This window comes from Panthera uncia, chromosome B4, assembly GCF_023721935.1.
Source record: "Panthera uncia isolate 11264 chromosome B4, Puncia_PCG_1.0, whole genome shotgun sequence".
NCBI lineage: Eukaryota > Metazoa > Chordata > Mammalia > Carnivora > Felidae > Panthera > Panthera uncia.
The window spans coordinates 122,512,783-122,528,007 of NC_064809.1; the positions used below are offsets into that span (position 1 = coordinate 122,512,783).

At 44.9% G+C, this 15,225-nt stretch overlaps 1 long non-coding RNA gene across 1 annotated transcript; it reads right to left on the reverse strand.

Annotated features, from left to right (window-relative positions):
- Positions 1-6,731: 6,731 nt before the first annotated feature.
- Positions 6,732-11,389, reverse strand: LOC125919517 (uncharacterized). The gene is made up of 4 exons (XR_007456812.1): positions 11,296-11,389; positions 10,829-10,913; positions 7,537-7,673; positions 6,732-7,283 (listed from the first exon to the last, which is right to left on the reverse strand). It is a non-coding gene; the product is annotated as an uncharacterized LOC125919517 (long non-coding RNA).
- Positions 11,390-15,225: the final 3,836 nt, after the last annotated feature.

Consider the following 15,225-nt stretch of genomic DNA (forward strand, 5'->3'; position numbering starts at 1 on the left):
GCTGCAGAGAGAGTTCCAGAAAATGCACCCAAATTCTCACATTCGCCCTCATCCCATGACCTCTTTTTCATTAAGAAAGGGGAAGAAAAAAAAAAGGGAAAAAAAAGAAAAAAAAGTTAGAGAGAGGGAGGAAGGCAAACCATAAGAGACTCTTAAATACTGAGACCAAACTGAGGGTTGATGGGGGGTGGGGAAGAGGGGAAAGTGGGTGATGGGCATAGAGGAGGGCACCTGTTGGGATGAGCACTGGGTGTTGTATGGAAACCAATTTGACAATAAATTATATTCAATATAAAAAAAAGAAAGATCTAACTTGGGTTGTCTATCATCTTCCCCTTCTTTTCTAAAAGACATTTTTGGCCCTTTAGTTGAGCTCCTGGAGGCACCTATACAGGCCAGGAAAATCAAAGTAAAAATTTAAGAAACGGGAGCAAATAGATGCTTACATTGGAGAAATAGCTATCAGGAAGACTGGCAAAGGGGAGGCCCCAGAAGATGGGAAGAAGGGGGACAGAGGCAAGACCCGCATGGCCGGGATTTCAGGAGGTTTTGGTGGAGAGCTGGGAACGAGTATTGAAGAAAATAGGGGCTTGGGGGCCACTGCAAAGTTCGGGAGATATTGGAAGTGATGGAAATAGTAAAAGAGGGTTTTAAAAAATATTGCCAAGATTTATGAATTGGATCTCCTGTAATATTCTTCAGGAGATGCCAGTAGAGGCTGAAATAGCTTTTTAGAAATGTTGGTTGTTATACAGGGTTTCATTGATGGTGATACTATGCAAAATCTTGGCCATGGGACCCACTGCCTGTCTCTGGGTAGCATGTATTTAGAGATTTGGTTCATGAATGAGCCATGCTAGGTTGTCTGATGCACAGCAGGATTAGGTTAAGCAGACCACTGAAGCTTATTCTATACTGTTAGGCGGTGTTTAAGAACTTGAGCTCTGGAGCCAATTTTCCTGGGATCCAGTGCTTACAAGCTGGGTAACTCAGACAAGTTGCTTAGCTTTCCCGAGCCTCTGTGTCATCATTTATTCAGGGGCTAATACCAGTATCTACAGGACAGGGTTAGAATGCAGATTATAGGAGTTAATCCATGCAAAACTCTTTGGACAAGTCCTGAAATACAGTAAGCACTTAATAAATGTTAAGTTGTATTGTTTGTGTATGGTTGTCATTATGATTCCACTACAGTCTACATAAACACAAGGCCCTGTAAGTGTCTTGAGTTTCTTGCTCACCAGTCAAGCCACAGATTTGTCCCCTGTACCAATGTAGACCACCCTTCTGGGCCTAGGTCAGAACTCATTTACTTGTAAGTACCTTAGCAGGATTTTCTAAACCGTCATTGGGTATGGATGGTCCTATCTGTCTGGTATTGTTCATCTTGCTTCTCCGATGCAGCTGCAAGTTCCTTGAAGAATACAGGAATCATACTTTTTGGGTTTCCTCTCCCTGGCCTCAAGCAGCCCAGAGGAGCACATACTGAGCTTGGAATGTTCTTTGGTTGAGTGGAATGGGCAGGGGTTGGTGAATCATTTGGTGGACATTTAGCTTTTGTGTTAACATACTCTTCATTGACCTCCCGCTCACCCTCATCTATCCTATTGTCAAACCCAAGAAATGACTAGACTGTATCATCCAGAAAGTTCTAAAATGCATCAGAGACTCTTACGTACCAAGAAAAAACAGGGTTGCTGGAGGGGAGTTGGGTAGGGGAATGGGTTAGATGGGTGACGGGAATTTAAGGAGGGCACTTGTTGGGATGAGCGCTGGGTATCATACGTAAGTGATGAATCACTTGGTTCTGCTCCTGAAACCAGTACTACACTGTATGTTAACCGACTTGAATTTAAAGATATAAATTTGAAAAATGAAATAAAATGCAGTGACAAGTGTTATGTGCTTACGACTACAGCTGTGTTTCATCTCAAACGTCCTAGGCTTAGTAGATAGTACGCAGACTTTCCTGCGTCTCTCAGAGCACCACGGCCAGCATGGTGTCTGAGAACGAGCACAGGGTTGGGAGGTAGGAAGCATGTGCTTGAGTCCTCTTCTATCATCTTTTGGTTGCAATGATGGCACTTACCACCTCCTTCTCAGCTCGAAAATGGGAATAATAAAATACCTGCCCCATGGACGCGTAGGTCAGATGAGAAGATATGACGTAGGGGAAAGTTCTTTGAAATGGTAAATACACCAATGTAGTGATTGTTCCCATTATCAAATCTAAGAATCCACCAGAGAGAGGGTGTCTCACAGAAGAGGCACAGGCCGTTGACCTCCTAGTGTGTGTTCAGCCTAATTAACATTCACCCAGAGAGATTCTGAGACTGAGGAATGAAAAGAATGGGGGATGTGGGCATGTGGGTGGGGGAAGGACAGTTGGGGATGAAAAAAGAAAAATCTAATCTTCTGATAATACCGAGGGCCCCAGCTTAAGAACACACAAGTAAACAGTGAAGCGTGGTGACCCCAGGACCAGCTGGGGGACCTCCTGAACAAAAGCTGTTAACAATACTGCTTTCTTCTGAGCAGCTCACCAGGGCCTGCTCAGGCCTGGGGCTGCTGGAAGAAGGAGCGGGGTTCCTGCCTGGAGGCCCAGCCTCATGGTCAAATGTCAGCCCATCAATACCAAGTGAGCAGAAAGGAGCCTGATGCTCAAGGCCTTTGTTTCTTTGTTTTTAATTAATTAGTCTTTTGTTCGTCAGTCTGGGTCGTAAAGAAATCTCTTTTGCAATCCTTTCAAAATCCAACTCCCCCACATGTACCCACATTAGTGAAAACAGAATAAAATCTGTGGTTTTGGCTCATTGCCTTGGCCATGTGGTCAAATAGGACTTTGAAGGGCTCCTTTTTTTTTTTTTTTTTTTAAACAAGTGTTTATTGAGTGACTGCTATTCACTCAACAAACATGAAGCGAGTGCCCTACTACACTCCTGGCCCTGTGCTTGGTGTTAGGGGCACAAAGATGAATAAAACCCAAACTTGGAACTCAATAAGCTCTGTAGGGGAGGTCAGAGACTGACCCCAGTTAGCACAGTGCCTGGTAGAAACTGCTAGCTGCCATGAGACACAGCCGGATGGGATGCCCAGTGAGCTCCCAGGAGGAAGAGAACACTGCTCTTGGGCAGGAGTAGGGAAGGCCCTATTTCATGACGGCATGTGAGTGCCGAAGTACTCAGGCGTGCATTCCCCCACGTGTTTACCACGTTAAAATAATAGCAAACTGGTGCAGAACATCCACTGGGTGTGCCAGGCTCTGTTCTCAGCACTTTCCCGCTAGAACTCACACAGTGATCTTTAACATGGGCCCTCTGGTTATCTCCACTTTGCAGATCTGAAGCCAGGCAGCCAGGCTCCAGAGCCCAGGCTCTTGACCTCAAAGCTCTGCAGACTCTGTGTTCCAGACCTACCATTTCTGGGAACCACCCGCCTCTTCCCCCGGCTCACCCTCCGACCCCCACCGCGGGCTGTCAAAAGCAGGGGACATATCTTACTGATCTTCATGTCCTCGGAGTCCAGCACTATTCCTGACACGACGTGAGCCTTCGAAAGAGCTGCCTGGAACTGGTGGACTGAACCCTCTGCCGCCAGATACTGAGGTCCCAGCAGGCCCCCGCGGTAGGGACTGGCGGGTCAGAAAAGCAGGGAGGCCAGAGCCGGGCCTGGGCTGGGGTGGGGTGGGGAAGAAGGGAAGACACAACAACGCGTTTCATAAGGCCTTGCTTGTGGCTTTTTCCCAGCGCAGGAATGAGAGCAGAGCTGGAATTTGGGAAGTGGAGGCCCCAATCCTGCATGACCCCATGCACATGCCGCTCCTCCTCTGGGCACAGACCTGCCCTCGGGTGCACTTTTGTGGCTGTGAGGGCAGGGTTTGGGCTTTAGATAATAATTGCATAGATTTGCTTAGTAAACACAGGGCAACCGTAGGATAATGACATGTTCTTACAGAGATGGGGCTTGGTAACTACTTTCAGTGGCCCCAAAGTATTATTTAACACATATTCTGGTTTATAAGACAGAAATAATGATGAATTTGCTTGGTAATTACACAGCACTTACCCACTCCATATCCTGCCAATAGCTGATACTTAGCCCGTCATTAAGGGGCTAGCAGTCGCTTTGGTAAATAGTAACTTCTTCTTCTTATTGGTCTCTAGGCCCATAAAGCATTATTAAAACACCATTAGTGACATTTCTCCAAAGACTACATACACAAGTCTGTGTGAGAAGCCAACTTTCCTTGAGCTAAATGCTTTATTTTTATCTTTCTGACAGGAGCAATAGAAAAGAATTAATTCTAACCTGAGGCTGTGCTCGCTGTAGACATCCCCTCAATGAAATGGAGTTGAAGAGGCAAATGTGCCCTGGCTGAGGGAATGGGAGCCGAGTCACCACCGTCTTCAGTATGAAGGTTGCTCTTTAACTCACCCAAATCGTTGCTCCAGTTGAGAAGGAGCCCCAGGTCTGGCGCCACAACCCCGGTGGGGGGCTGGGTCAGCAAACTGAGAGCCAGGGCAAACCACAGCCTTTCAATGGGTCCCGTTGGTTGCATCCTCAAGGCTTCTCCTTGGATGGGGCCTGAGAGGCTCATGGGGATGTGGGGCTTGGGGGGGGGGGTTCTGGGACTCTGGGAGAGGGGGCACCTTGGTTCTCAGGCCATTTGGGGTACACGTGGAGAAGGAACATACACACACTGGATACCAAACAAGGGAGATGCAAGTCCAGGACCAGCCTCCTTGTCCTTGGAAAGGGCTCTTGGGAAGGCTGCCTGACATATTTTGTCCGGAAGGCAGTAATTTGGGGGGCTATGGCGCAGCTGTAACTGCCCTTGGCTTAGCCACTTGCATCAGAAGAAATCAACCCTCTGTAATCAATAGGGGGCTTAAACAGGGTGGTCAACCATGATGGCTGGTGGGCAGAATAGGGAGTGGGCCCTCTAGAGCAAACAGAGCCCTCATTACCATTCCATTCCAACCCATCTCGTTTCTGGAGGGTACGATTCAACACCAAATATGAACTCAATTCCAGATCCCAACTGCCAAGGCAAGTGGCCAGTTGCAATGGTCTGTTTCTGCTGTAATGAACTCCAGGACTCTGACTTTGGCTTTGGGAGTGACTTCAGTTACCATGGAAGCCAGTGGGGAGTAGTTGGGAAAAACTTAGGGTTAAAGCCAGAAGACCTGGGTTCAGATCCCAGCCCTGCTCCTTACTGGCCCGAGAAATCTTTGGCAGTCACCTCTCTGAGCTTCAGTTTCTTTGTGTGTGAAGCAATCTGCAAAGGCTATAAACTCCATTAGGCCAGAAACCATTTTATTCACCATTGACTTCCCTGGGCCCAGCCCAATGCCTAACACTTTCTAAATATATAATCAACATATTTCACCAAATAAGATTGGGGAAATGCATCACACAAAGAGAAGGAAATAAAAACAATTATTTAAATAGTCCAGAAGATTCTATTTGATAATCCACTGAATGCACACGTGTCCCAGGATGATCTTAAAAACAAAGATGTGAAACTATTCTTCTCTCCCTTTCTGGTTGTGAAAAACTTGCTGCATTAGATGCATAAATGGCTGTATTTTGATATTGCACTTTGGGAAATGTTCTCTCCCTAAATAATAGGCAATATGTTCGTTTATCCATTCCACATAATTCACAAGTATTCCTGTATTTGGTCACAATCACAAAACCTTTTAAACTGTACTTTATGGATGATTTATAGGAGTTTCCAGGGAAATTTTGATTACACCCAGTTTTTGCCTTAGACTTAACCTTGAAGCTTACCCCATAGCATTTGGATTATCTCACAGGGTCATTGTAAGTGAGCCAGCAATGTAAGTATTGTGAACCAGAAGCACTAGACAAAAATAGCTGTTATCCTGCTCTGTGCTCTCTTGGTATGGCTACTTAGCTCGGCAAAAGTCAAGAGACTTGATTACAACCCACACCTTTTGATTTCCAGGCTTGAGCACTGGCACCTACATCACAATTTCACAATAAAACCCGTCGGGTAATTGTTAGGTGCTCACCAAAGTACTAGATACATAGGGTGGTATAAGAAAAATAGAAGGCATACGGCACTGACCAGCAAAAGCTCAATGATTCACACAGACTCAACAAGTGTTTGGCTGGCCCCAAATCACAGCAAATCTTGGCATCCCATCTGAACCTGGAGGCAGCCACTGGGGGGCCTGAGATGGAGAAGCACTCATACATACAGGTAGAACTGGCCCCAGTCCTTGCCACTAAGGCCCGTTTCTTCCCTGCTCCAAACTAATAACTGCTGTAACTATTTCCCCCTGATTCAAAGCTGCCTCGTTTCCATTTGATTTCACAGGGTTTCAAACAAGGAAAGGAAACACAATGTGATTCCTGCCCCCCATGTACTACCTATCGCCCCGATTACAGTGATTACTTCATAGGCAAACACGAATGTGTCCCAAGTGGTCCAATCAGGCCTATCCCCAGGATCACTTTTTCCACGCGGGAGTTAACATGGTAACATGCAAGACTGGAGCCCATTCAGTGCCTACCTGAAACTCGGGCCAATGTAAAAGACAGAGTCTAGACCTGAAGAAATAGACTAAGACCAGGTCCTGGAAAACTCATTTGAATGCCTAGATCCAAGTGTACCTATCTTTGAAGTCAAGTGGTCCTGGATTTTAAGTTACGTTATTCAATAAATGTAGTTTTTTGCTTCAAGCAAGTTGGATTGGGCTTCACTTAACCTCCATGGAAAGAGTCCTGACAAATTAGATGGTCATAAAGAAGGGGAGGCTGTACAGAAATGGAGAATGACATGAGCAAAGACTTAGAGGCAGGGTTATAGGTTTGGGGGCATCTCAAGCATATTCATCAAGACCATAGAAGATAAACGGGGAGGGGCGCACATATAATGAAAAACACTAAGTGATAGTGACTTGGGCTTCACCTGAACTTCTGAGAACCCAAATCCAGAGGCAAAAGGAGGAAAATACATGCCTGGACCCAAAGGCATCTCATAAGCTGGCTGGTCCAGTTACCGTTCTCATTCAGGGAAATCCCTATCGTATGCCAGATGCTGCACATCTGTGGTTCGCATTGTTCCTTTAAAGAATAGCATAGATTCTTCCCCGGGCAAGCCACACATTTTCATTAGCTGTGGTCAGGAGGGAAGCGTGCTCCTTCAGACAAGTTTCAGCTGACAGACTGCTCTGGGGCACGTCTTTCAGGGAAGCTGATTCATCTTCTCTGTCGGCTGGCTGGGGGGGATGCACACCTGTGTCCTGGGATGACTTCAGAGAGAGGGGAGACAAAAGACCACTTTGGGCTCCAGCTGCCTCTGCAGACACTCCTGCAGTGGGGTGGACACAAGTGCAGCCATGCCTGGTGGGCAGTCAGCACCGGGGCTGTTTATGTTCAGCTCCTGGGAACCACCCCCCCCCCTCCCAATGGGGACTCTTCCCCTGAGTTCTGTCCCAGCCCTCAGCTTGGGTCGGGGGGAGACTGACTGACATCTGGGCTTGATTCGATCCCCCACTTATCCACCTCTCAGCCATCCACACGCTACTCGTTCTTCAACTATTGCAGAAAGCAAGCTGTTCAGAGATGCTTTGATGGTGGAGTCCCAAACAGGGCTGGAGGTGAAGTCACAGCAGGCCCACATTTAATCTAGAAGAATTCCGCTAGATGTGGTTGGCGAGAGGGAGAAAAGAGAGACCAAAAGAGAACAATATGTTATGGACATGACTTGACCTTCCAACCCACTTAGACGGCACCTGCTCCAGAGTGACTTTGAGAAAGCGTGTCATCTGTGCTCTCTGTGTTCATACGCCTCTCATCACCCACAGCCTTGCTTTGCTGACCACAGTTGTCAGAGTAAGTAGAGCTGGCTGCTGTAACAAACAATACCAAATCCAACAGGCATAACACAATGGAAGTCACAGGGTGAAGTGTGTCTGGAGGTGCTCCTTAGTGACTGTCCTCTAAGCAGTGATGATCAGCACCTTCCATCTGTGACACTGCCATATTAAACACTCCAGAGGGAGATGACAGCTGCTGCTGGCTGGATTCCCCAGAAGCAGACTCTGAGGGTGAGATTAGAATGCACGATGTTTATCAGGGAGGGAGGGCTCCTGGGATCAACACTTGTGGAAGGGAGGCAAGATTGGGCAGAGGGAGAAGATGAGCTGCATTGCAGCCCCAAAATAGTCTCCGGGAGCCCAGTGGAGAATTCTGGAACTGGGTGGCCTCCCAGAGATGCCCTGCGTCGGGGCAAGGTGGTTATGCTGTGAAGCCTCGGTGTTACCAGTCGGTGAATGCAGATGAGACCACCCTTCCGCAGCACTCCCAGCAGCTGAGGAATTAAATTTTCACTGCTAAAGAGGGAAGTGGGTGGTGCGTCAGAGCAACCACTGCAGGGGGACTAGAGCAGATGTCCGTGAACTTGTGGTAAATATTTTTTTCCCCAGGTTTTCCCCCTTCTAGTGTTTTTAATTTTAATTCCAGTATAATGTACAGTGTTCTATTAGCCCCAGGTGTACATTAGTGATTCAACACTTCCAAACCACAGCTGGTGCTCATCGCAAGTGCCCTCCTTAATCCCCATCACCTATTTCACCCAACCCCCCACCCCACCCCCTGTGTGGTAACAATCAGTTTGTTCTCTATGGTTAAGAGTCTGTTTCTTGGCTTGTCTCTCTCTCTCTCTCCTCTTACTTGTTTTGTTTCTTAAATTCCACAGGTGAGTGAAATCGTATAGTATTTGTCTCTTTCTGACTTACTTCACTAGCATAATACCCTGTAGCTCCATCCACGTCATTGCAAATAGCAAGATTTCACTCTTTTTCTGGCTGAGTAATATTCCATTATATATATAATGGAATATATATATATATATATATATATATATATATATATATTTCTTTATTCAGCTATCGATGGACACTTGGGCTATTTCCATAATTTGGCTAGTGTAAATATCACTGCTAAACATAGGGGTGCATGTATTCCTTTGAATTAGTGTTTCTGAATTGGGGGGGGGTGGTGGTAAATACCCAGTAGCATATTTACTGGATCATAGGGTAGTTTTATTTTTAACTTTTCAAGGGATCTCCATATGGAGATTCTGTTTTCCACAATGGCTGCACCAGTTTGCCTTCCCACCTACAGTGAAAAATGTTCCTTTTTCTCCACCTCCTTGCTAATGCTTGTTTCTTGTGTTGTTGATTTTAGCTATTCTGACAAGTGTGCCGTGATATCTCACTGTGGTTTTGATTTGCACTTCCCTGATGATGAGTGATGTGGAGCATCTTTTCATGTGTCTGTTGGCCACCTGTTTGTCTTCTTTGGAGAAATGTCTGTTCATTTCTTCTGCCCATTTTTTAATTGGGTTATTTCTTTTGGGGTGTTGATTTGTATAAGTTCTTTATATATTTTGGATACTAACCCTTTATCAAATATTTCATTAGCAAATATCTTCTTCCATTCAGTAGGTTGCCTTTTAGTTTTGTTGATTGTTTCCTTCACCGTGCAGAAGCTTTTGATGTGATGTAGTCTCAATAGTTTATTTTTGCTTTTGTTTCCCTTGCCTCAAGAGACACATCTAGAAAAATGTCGCTACAACCAATGTCAGAGATCTTTCTGCCTGTGCTCTTTTCTAGGATTTTTATGGTTCCAGGTGTTTAATCCATTTTGAATTTACTTTTGTATATGGTGTAGGAAAGCGGTCCAGTTTCATTCTTTTGCATGTGGCTGACCAGTTTTCCCAACACCATTTGTTGAAGACAATTTTTCACATTGGATATTCTTCCTTTTGGTACATATTTTAGGTTTTGCAGGCCATGTGGTCTCTGTCACAACTACTTGTGTCTGCTCTTGTAGCATGAAAACAGCCAGAGGCAATGTGTAAACAAATGAGTGTGGCTGTGTTCCAATAAAACTTTATTTACAAAAACAGGCAGCAGGCCAGACTGGCTTGGGGCCATAATTTGTCAACCCCTGGGCTATCGAATGACAGAAGTATTTAAAATCCAACACTGACAATGACGTAGATCACTCCTGTCCATATTCCATTGGCCAGGACTCAGTCACATGGCCCAATTTCACTGCAAAAGGCTAGGAAATGCAGTCTTCCTGTGAGTCCCAGGAGAAAATCAATGAAATTTGTGAGCATCCAGCCAGACTCTGCCAGTGTGATTCTTGTGTTGAAAGCCATTTTTTAAACATGATACAGACCCGAAATATATTAAAGCGTTCTACATATCTATTACTAAGTAAAGTAGTATCCACTGTACTTCAAAGGAGACTTGGGAGATTTTCAAGAGTTCTTTTCATGGTGTGTGAATTTTGCTCCACGCACCCACTTGGGAACCTAATCCGCCTGTGAACTGTGATTCTACGTCAAGTGAAATGGTGAAGGGCCAAAGAGGCAGGATCTAGATAGACCCAGGTTTAGAGCTCAGTGCTGCCACTAACCAGCTCTGGGTAGCCGGTCTCATTTCCTTCTTGATCCTCAGAGTCTCTTGTTCTAAAACGAGATGCTAATAGGGCCCGCTCCATGTGGTTTTTGCAAGGACAAAAGTGCCACTTAGCAGCTGGCACATAGTAAGTACTCAACAAATGGGAAAGACCATCATCAGTTCTTCATTAAGAAAGGGGGCATATAATATAGGCGATCAAAGTCTGCTGGGTGACGAGAGGCAAGTTTGTGCGTCTCCCCAAACCTGTTATTACATTTGTAAAATAATCAGACAGTCCCCCTAGATGTGAAGTTGGGATGAGTAGGAATTTCTGTGACTCTGACAATTAAAAATAAATACAAAATGGTAGTAATACTTACCTGACAGGGTTGTTGTTGGGAAGATAAAGCTTACGTCCATAAGAATGCCTTGAGGGCAGAAATATGCCAGGCAATATAGTAGGTTCTGGGGAAACAGGCATGAATAAGTTGTTTTATTGGTTATCTATTGCCACAGAACTCATTAATTTAAAACAACAGTTTAAGTGCCACAATTCTGTGGGTTGGCCAGGTGGTTCTTTGACTAGTTTCGCTTGGGCTCACTTACGCAGCTTCACTTAGCTGGTGGCTTGGTTGTGGATTGTGCTCAGCAGGGACATCTGGGAAGGCTGTGTTCCATGAGAGCAAGCACAAGCCTGGAACAAGCTTCTGATTACATCATGATTGCTGACATCGCATTGGCCACCACAAGTCACATGGCCATCATGTGAAAGGGAACCACATGAGGGCATGGATACCAGAGGAGGAATTCATCTGGGACCGTTATTGTAAAAATTTACCACAAGTACCTTATATGCTCTTAAGAAAGCTGCCATGAAATGTCCATCTTGCTCCAGTAGACTCATTATTTTCCACAGCCCATCCTCCCTGACATCTCTAAAGGAAGCATTGGTAAAAGAACCACCTAGTGAGCTTGCATAAAATTGCATAAGTCAGAGAAAGACAAATACATGACTTCACTCATGTGAGGACTTTAAGAGACAAAACAGACGGACATAAGGGAAAGGCAATAAAAATAATATAAAAACAGGGAGGGGGACAAAACAGAAGAGACTCATAAATATGGAGAACAAACAGAGGGTTACTGAAGGGGGTGTGGGAGGGGGGATGGGCTAAATGGGAAGGGGCATTAAGGAATCTACTCCTGAAATCATTGTTGCACTATATGCTAATTTGATGTAAATTAAAAAAAAAAATTGCATAAGTCAGACTCTCCACCTAGAACATCAGGCATCATAATGTCTATCTCACACCATCAGATCACTCCTATTCAGATCCCATTGGCCAGAACTCAGTCACATGACCCAATACAACTGCCAAGGAGGCTGGGAAATGTGGTCGTCCTGTAAGTCCCAGAACTGAGAAATGGCTCAGCTTTCACAGAGACTCTTACACTGATGTTACTTCTGCCTCCACAGGTTCCTTCACACTCTGGGAAGCTCATAGTAGGATCTTCCTTTACCTGTTGGCATGGCTTGGCTGACAGTGTAGCAACTAGGAGGACGTAGTAGGATCTATGGAGGTTGGACAGTTGCCCAGGCCTCAAGTAGGTTGGGTTCAGGAACATCCAGACATTATACCATGGCCCCAAAGTCCTGGACATGAGCCCCTCAAACAGACACTGGGTGGGACAGCCCTGGAGAGTGTGTCTCTCCTTACGTTCTGGGAAAACAGTGTAGGAAGATAATTGGCTTCACTGTTTTTCTATAAAGGTAGCATGTCATGGAGTCAACTAGGACTTGTCTCCTCTTACCATTACAAAGGACGAGGACCCTTGGTTCTTGGGGGTAACCCCTACGTCTCCAGGGAGTATCCCACATGGAGTTTCTCCTCCACTTATTCTCTACTTCTCTTGTCTCTCTGCGGACCTATAATTCTCTCTTTTTAAGCCATCCCCTGTATAGTATCTCTGCTCTGCTGTTTCCTAGACATGCCAACCCTCCTTAAAGATTAGGGGGGAGGGGTATCTCACAGAATGATGGAATTGAGGGATATGAAGGAAGGCAAGATAATGAAGAGATAGCCAAGCTAAGAAGACTCAAGGGACAGAGAGAAAAGATATTTAATTGGTAGTACCAACAAAATTCGGTGATGTGGGGCTCTTGGCCTATTTCCTACCCAAGGCCAGCTTCATAATTTGCAGGCCTCAGTGTAAAATAAAAATGTGGGATCCTACTTAAAATGCAGGAAGAAAATTGCCATCAAAGGTACTAATTGTTGTTTTTTTCTCTTCTTCTACAGTCTCTCTTAGGATTTTTCATGGTACTTTTTATTTTCTATTTATTGTCATTCTAAGTAAAGAAAAATTAAAAATTATAAATTAGTAGCATGAATGTACCATTCACCTTTATACTGCTCACTGTCAATTTTAAAGTTTTTATTTATTTATCTATTTTTGAGAAAGATACAGAGAGCAAGGGGGGGAGGGGCAGAGAGAGAAGGAGACAGAATCCTAAGTAGGCTCAATGCTGTCAGCCCAGAGCCAATGCAGGACTCAAACTCCCGAACCATAAGATCATGACCTGAGGTGAAATCAAGAGTTGATCACTTAACCAACTGAGCCACCCAGGTGCAATGTCAGGTTGTTGTTTTTTTAATTTTCAAAAATGTTTTATTTCTTTTTGAGAAAGAGACAGAGAGACAGAGTACAAGAGGGGGAGGGACAGAGAGACAGGGAGACACTGAATCTGAAGCAGGCTCCAGGCTCTGAGCTGCAGCACAGAGCCCAATGTGGGGCTAGAACTCATGAACCGTGAGACATGACCTGAGCCAAAGTTGGATGCTTAACCTACTGAGTCACCCAAGCGCCCCCAATGTCAATTTTAAATGCAAATAGAAGAGCATTTAACTCCTATGCATAACCATCAAAGGTGCACAATTCATGCCTCTTACTTGCATACGTACCTCGTACCTCGTTTTTACCACAACAGTAGAAATGCTGCACCAAACTAACTCAGTTACTTTCATTTCTTAAATCACCCATCCTCTACCCAGAATTATGAGTAAGGAAGGAACAGAAGGAAAAGGAATGATAGGTTGCCTATGTTTTCCTTTCCTTCTGTACCTTCATTTTCAGCTTAAGTAAGGATCTGATAGGGTTCCTTGGTTATTTGTGGTTCTTAGAATATCATTGTTTTCCTTCTGTGTTCTAAGAAAGTTGTTTTAAGTGGAAGGTATGGCTTCTGGGGGTTGTCGGTGCCCTCATTTGGCCAATCATAGATGTGCTCACCTTGTGCACCTACATTGTGCTCACTTTGAGAGTCTCACTGAACTCCTACTCACCATGAATCTACTAAAATTTGTGCTGGGGACATGACAACTACTATATGTGAATAGGGGGACAAGGAATGGCAGACATGCAAACTGGGTGTATTTCTTCTGCTCACACACGTGCTTCATTGTCCAATCCAACTTCACTTAATTATTGGGAATTTCAAAATGGCAATAGGAGAGCATTAAACCAAGCTCAGGAGGGCTCATCCTTCTAAGCAAAGAGCTCTGCACATGCCCACGAAGCTGAAATAGGCATTTGGAATTTTCACAGGCACCTCTATCTAAATGCATCCCAAACTGATGTCTTGATCTACCCACTACCACCGCCATCAAATATTCTCCTCATCTCCTCTTCCCATCTCAATGAATGGTTCCACTCTCCACTGTCTTGCTGAAGTCACGCACCTGGTAGACACCTTCCTCTCCCTCACTACCAGCCCCTCTCCTCTACCACATCCAATGCATTGACAAATCCTATTGATTTTCACCTCCAAAATACACCCCCAATCTGTCCACTTGTATTTATCTCCACTACTCCTAGTGTAAGCCACCATCAACTCTTACTTGGACAACTGTAATTACCTCTTAGTTGGTGTCCCTGCTTCCATTCCTGCCCCTTACAATTCATTTTCCACATGGCTTTCAGAGTGATCAACATAAAATGTGAAAATGAAAGTGTGTCAACCCCTGCTGCTGAAATCCATTCCTTAACTGGCTCCTTCTGGTCCTTGAGATCAGAAGTTCAAGCGTTCAAGTGTTCCTTCCTCAGAGAGGCCTTCTTGGGCCCCCAGTATAAAGTAGGCCTGCCCTACACCTCCCCCATTCTTCTCTCTCAGAGAGCCTGTTCTTTCCCTTTGCCATGCTTATCACCACTCGAAACTATATATTTGTGGGTGTTTCTCGAGCCAGCGTATAAATTCAAAGAAGAAAATACTCTGTTTCATTCACCACCTTATATACCCAGCAACAAGCACAGTACTTGATCCTTGGTGGGAACTCAAACCTTTTTTTTAAGGAATGAATGAATAGACTCATGAGGTCAAGGAGAAGGAAGAGCCTAGGCTACCTCCCAGACCTCTGGCTAAAGAGGACAGGGAGCTAGTGGTGGCACACAGAAGAAGGAGCGGTTCTGAGGGGAAAATAATCAATTTGGCAAGAGAATGAGCTGATGTAGGTGAAATTGCCTTATAAGCTATAGATATCATAAATGCGCAGTAGGAAGTAACAGAAGGCAGTTCCTGTTGGTGTGAATTGAGGTGAACATATCATCAAAACCAGTGTACTTTAAGAGTAAATGGGACACTAGAAATAATTATGTTTGGGTAATAGGATAAGCCAAGACTAGCCAGGCAACAGGATGTATGGTCACCCTAGGAACAGATTATAAAGACAAAGACACAGGTCTATGTTATAAGGCCCAAGAGCAAGAGTGCCCTGCTTTGGCC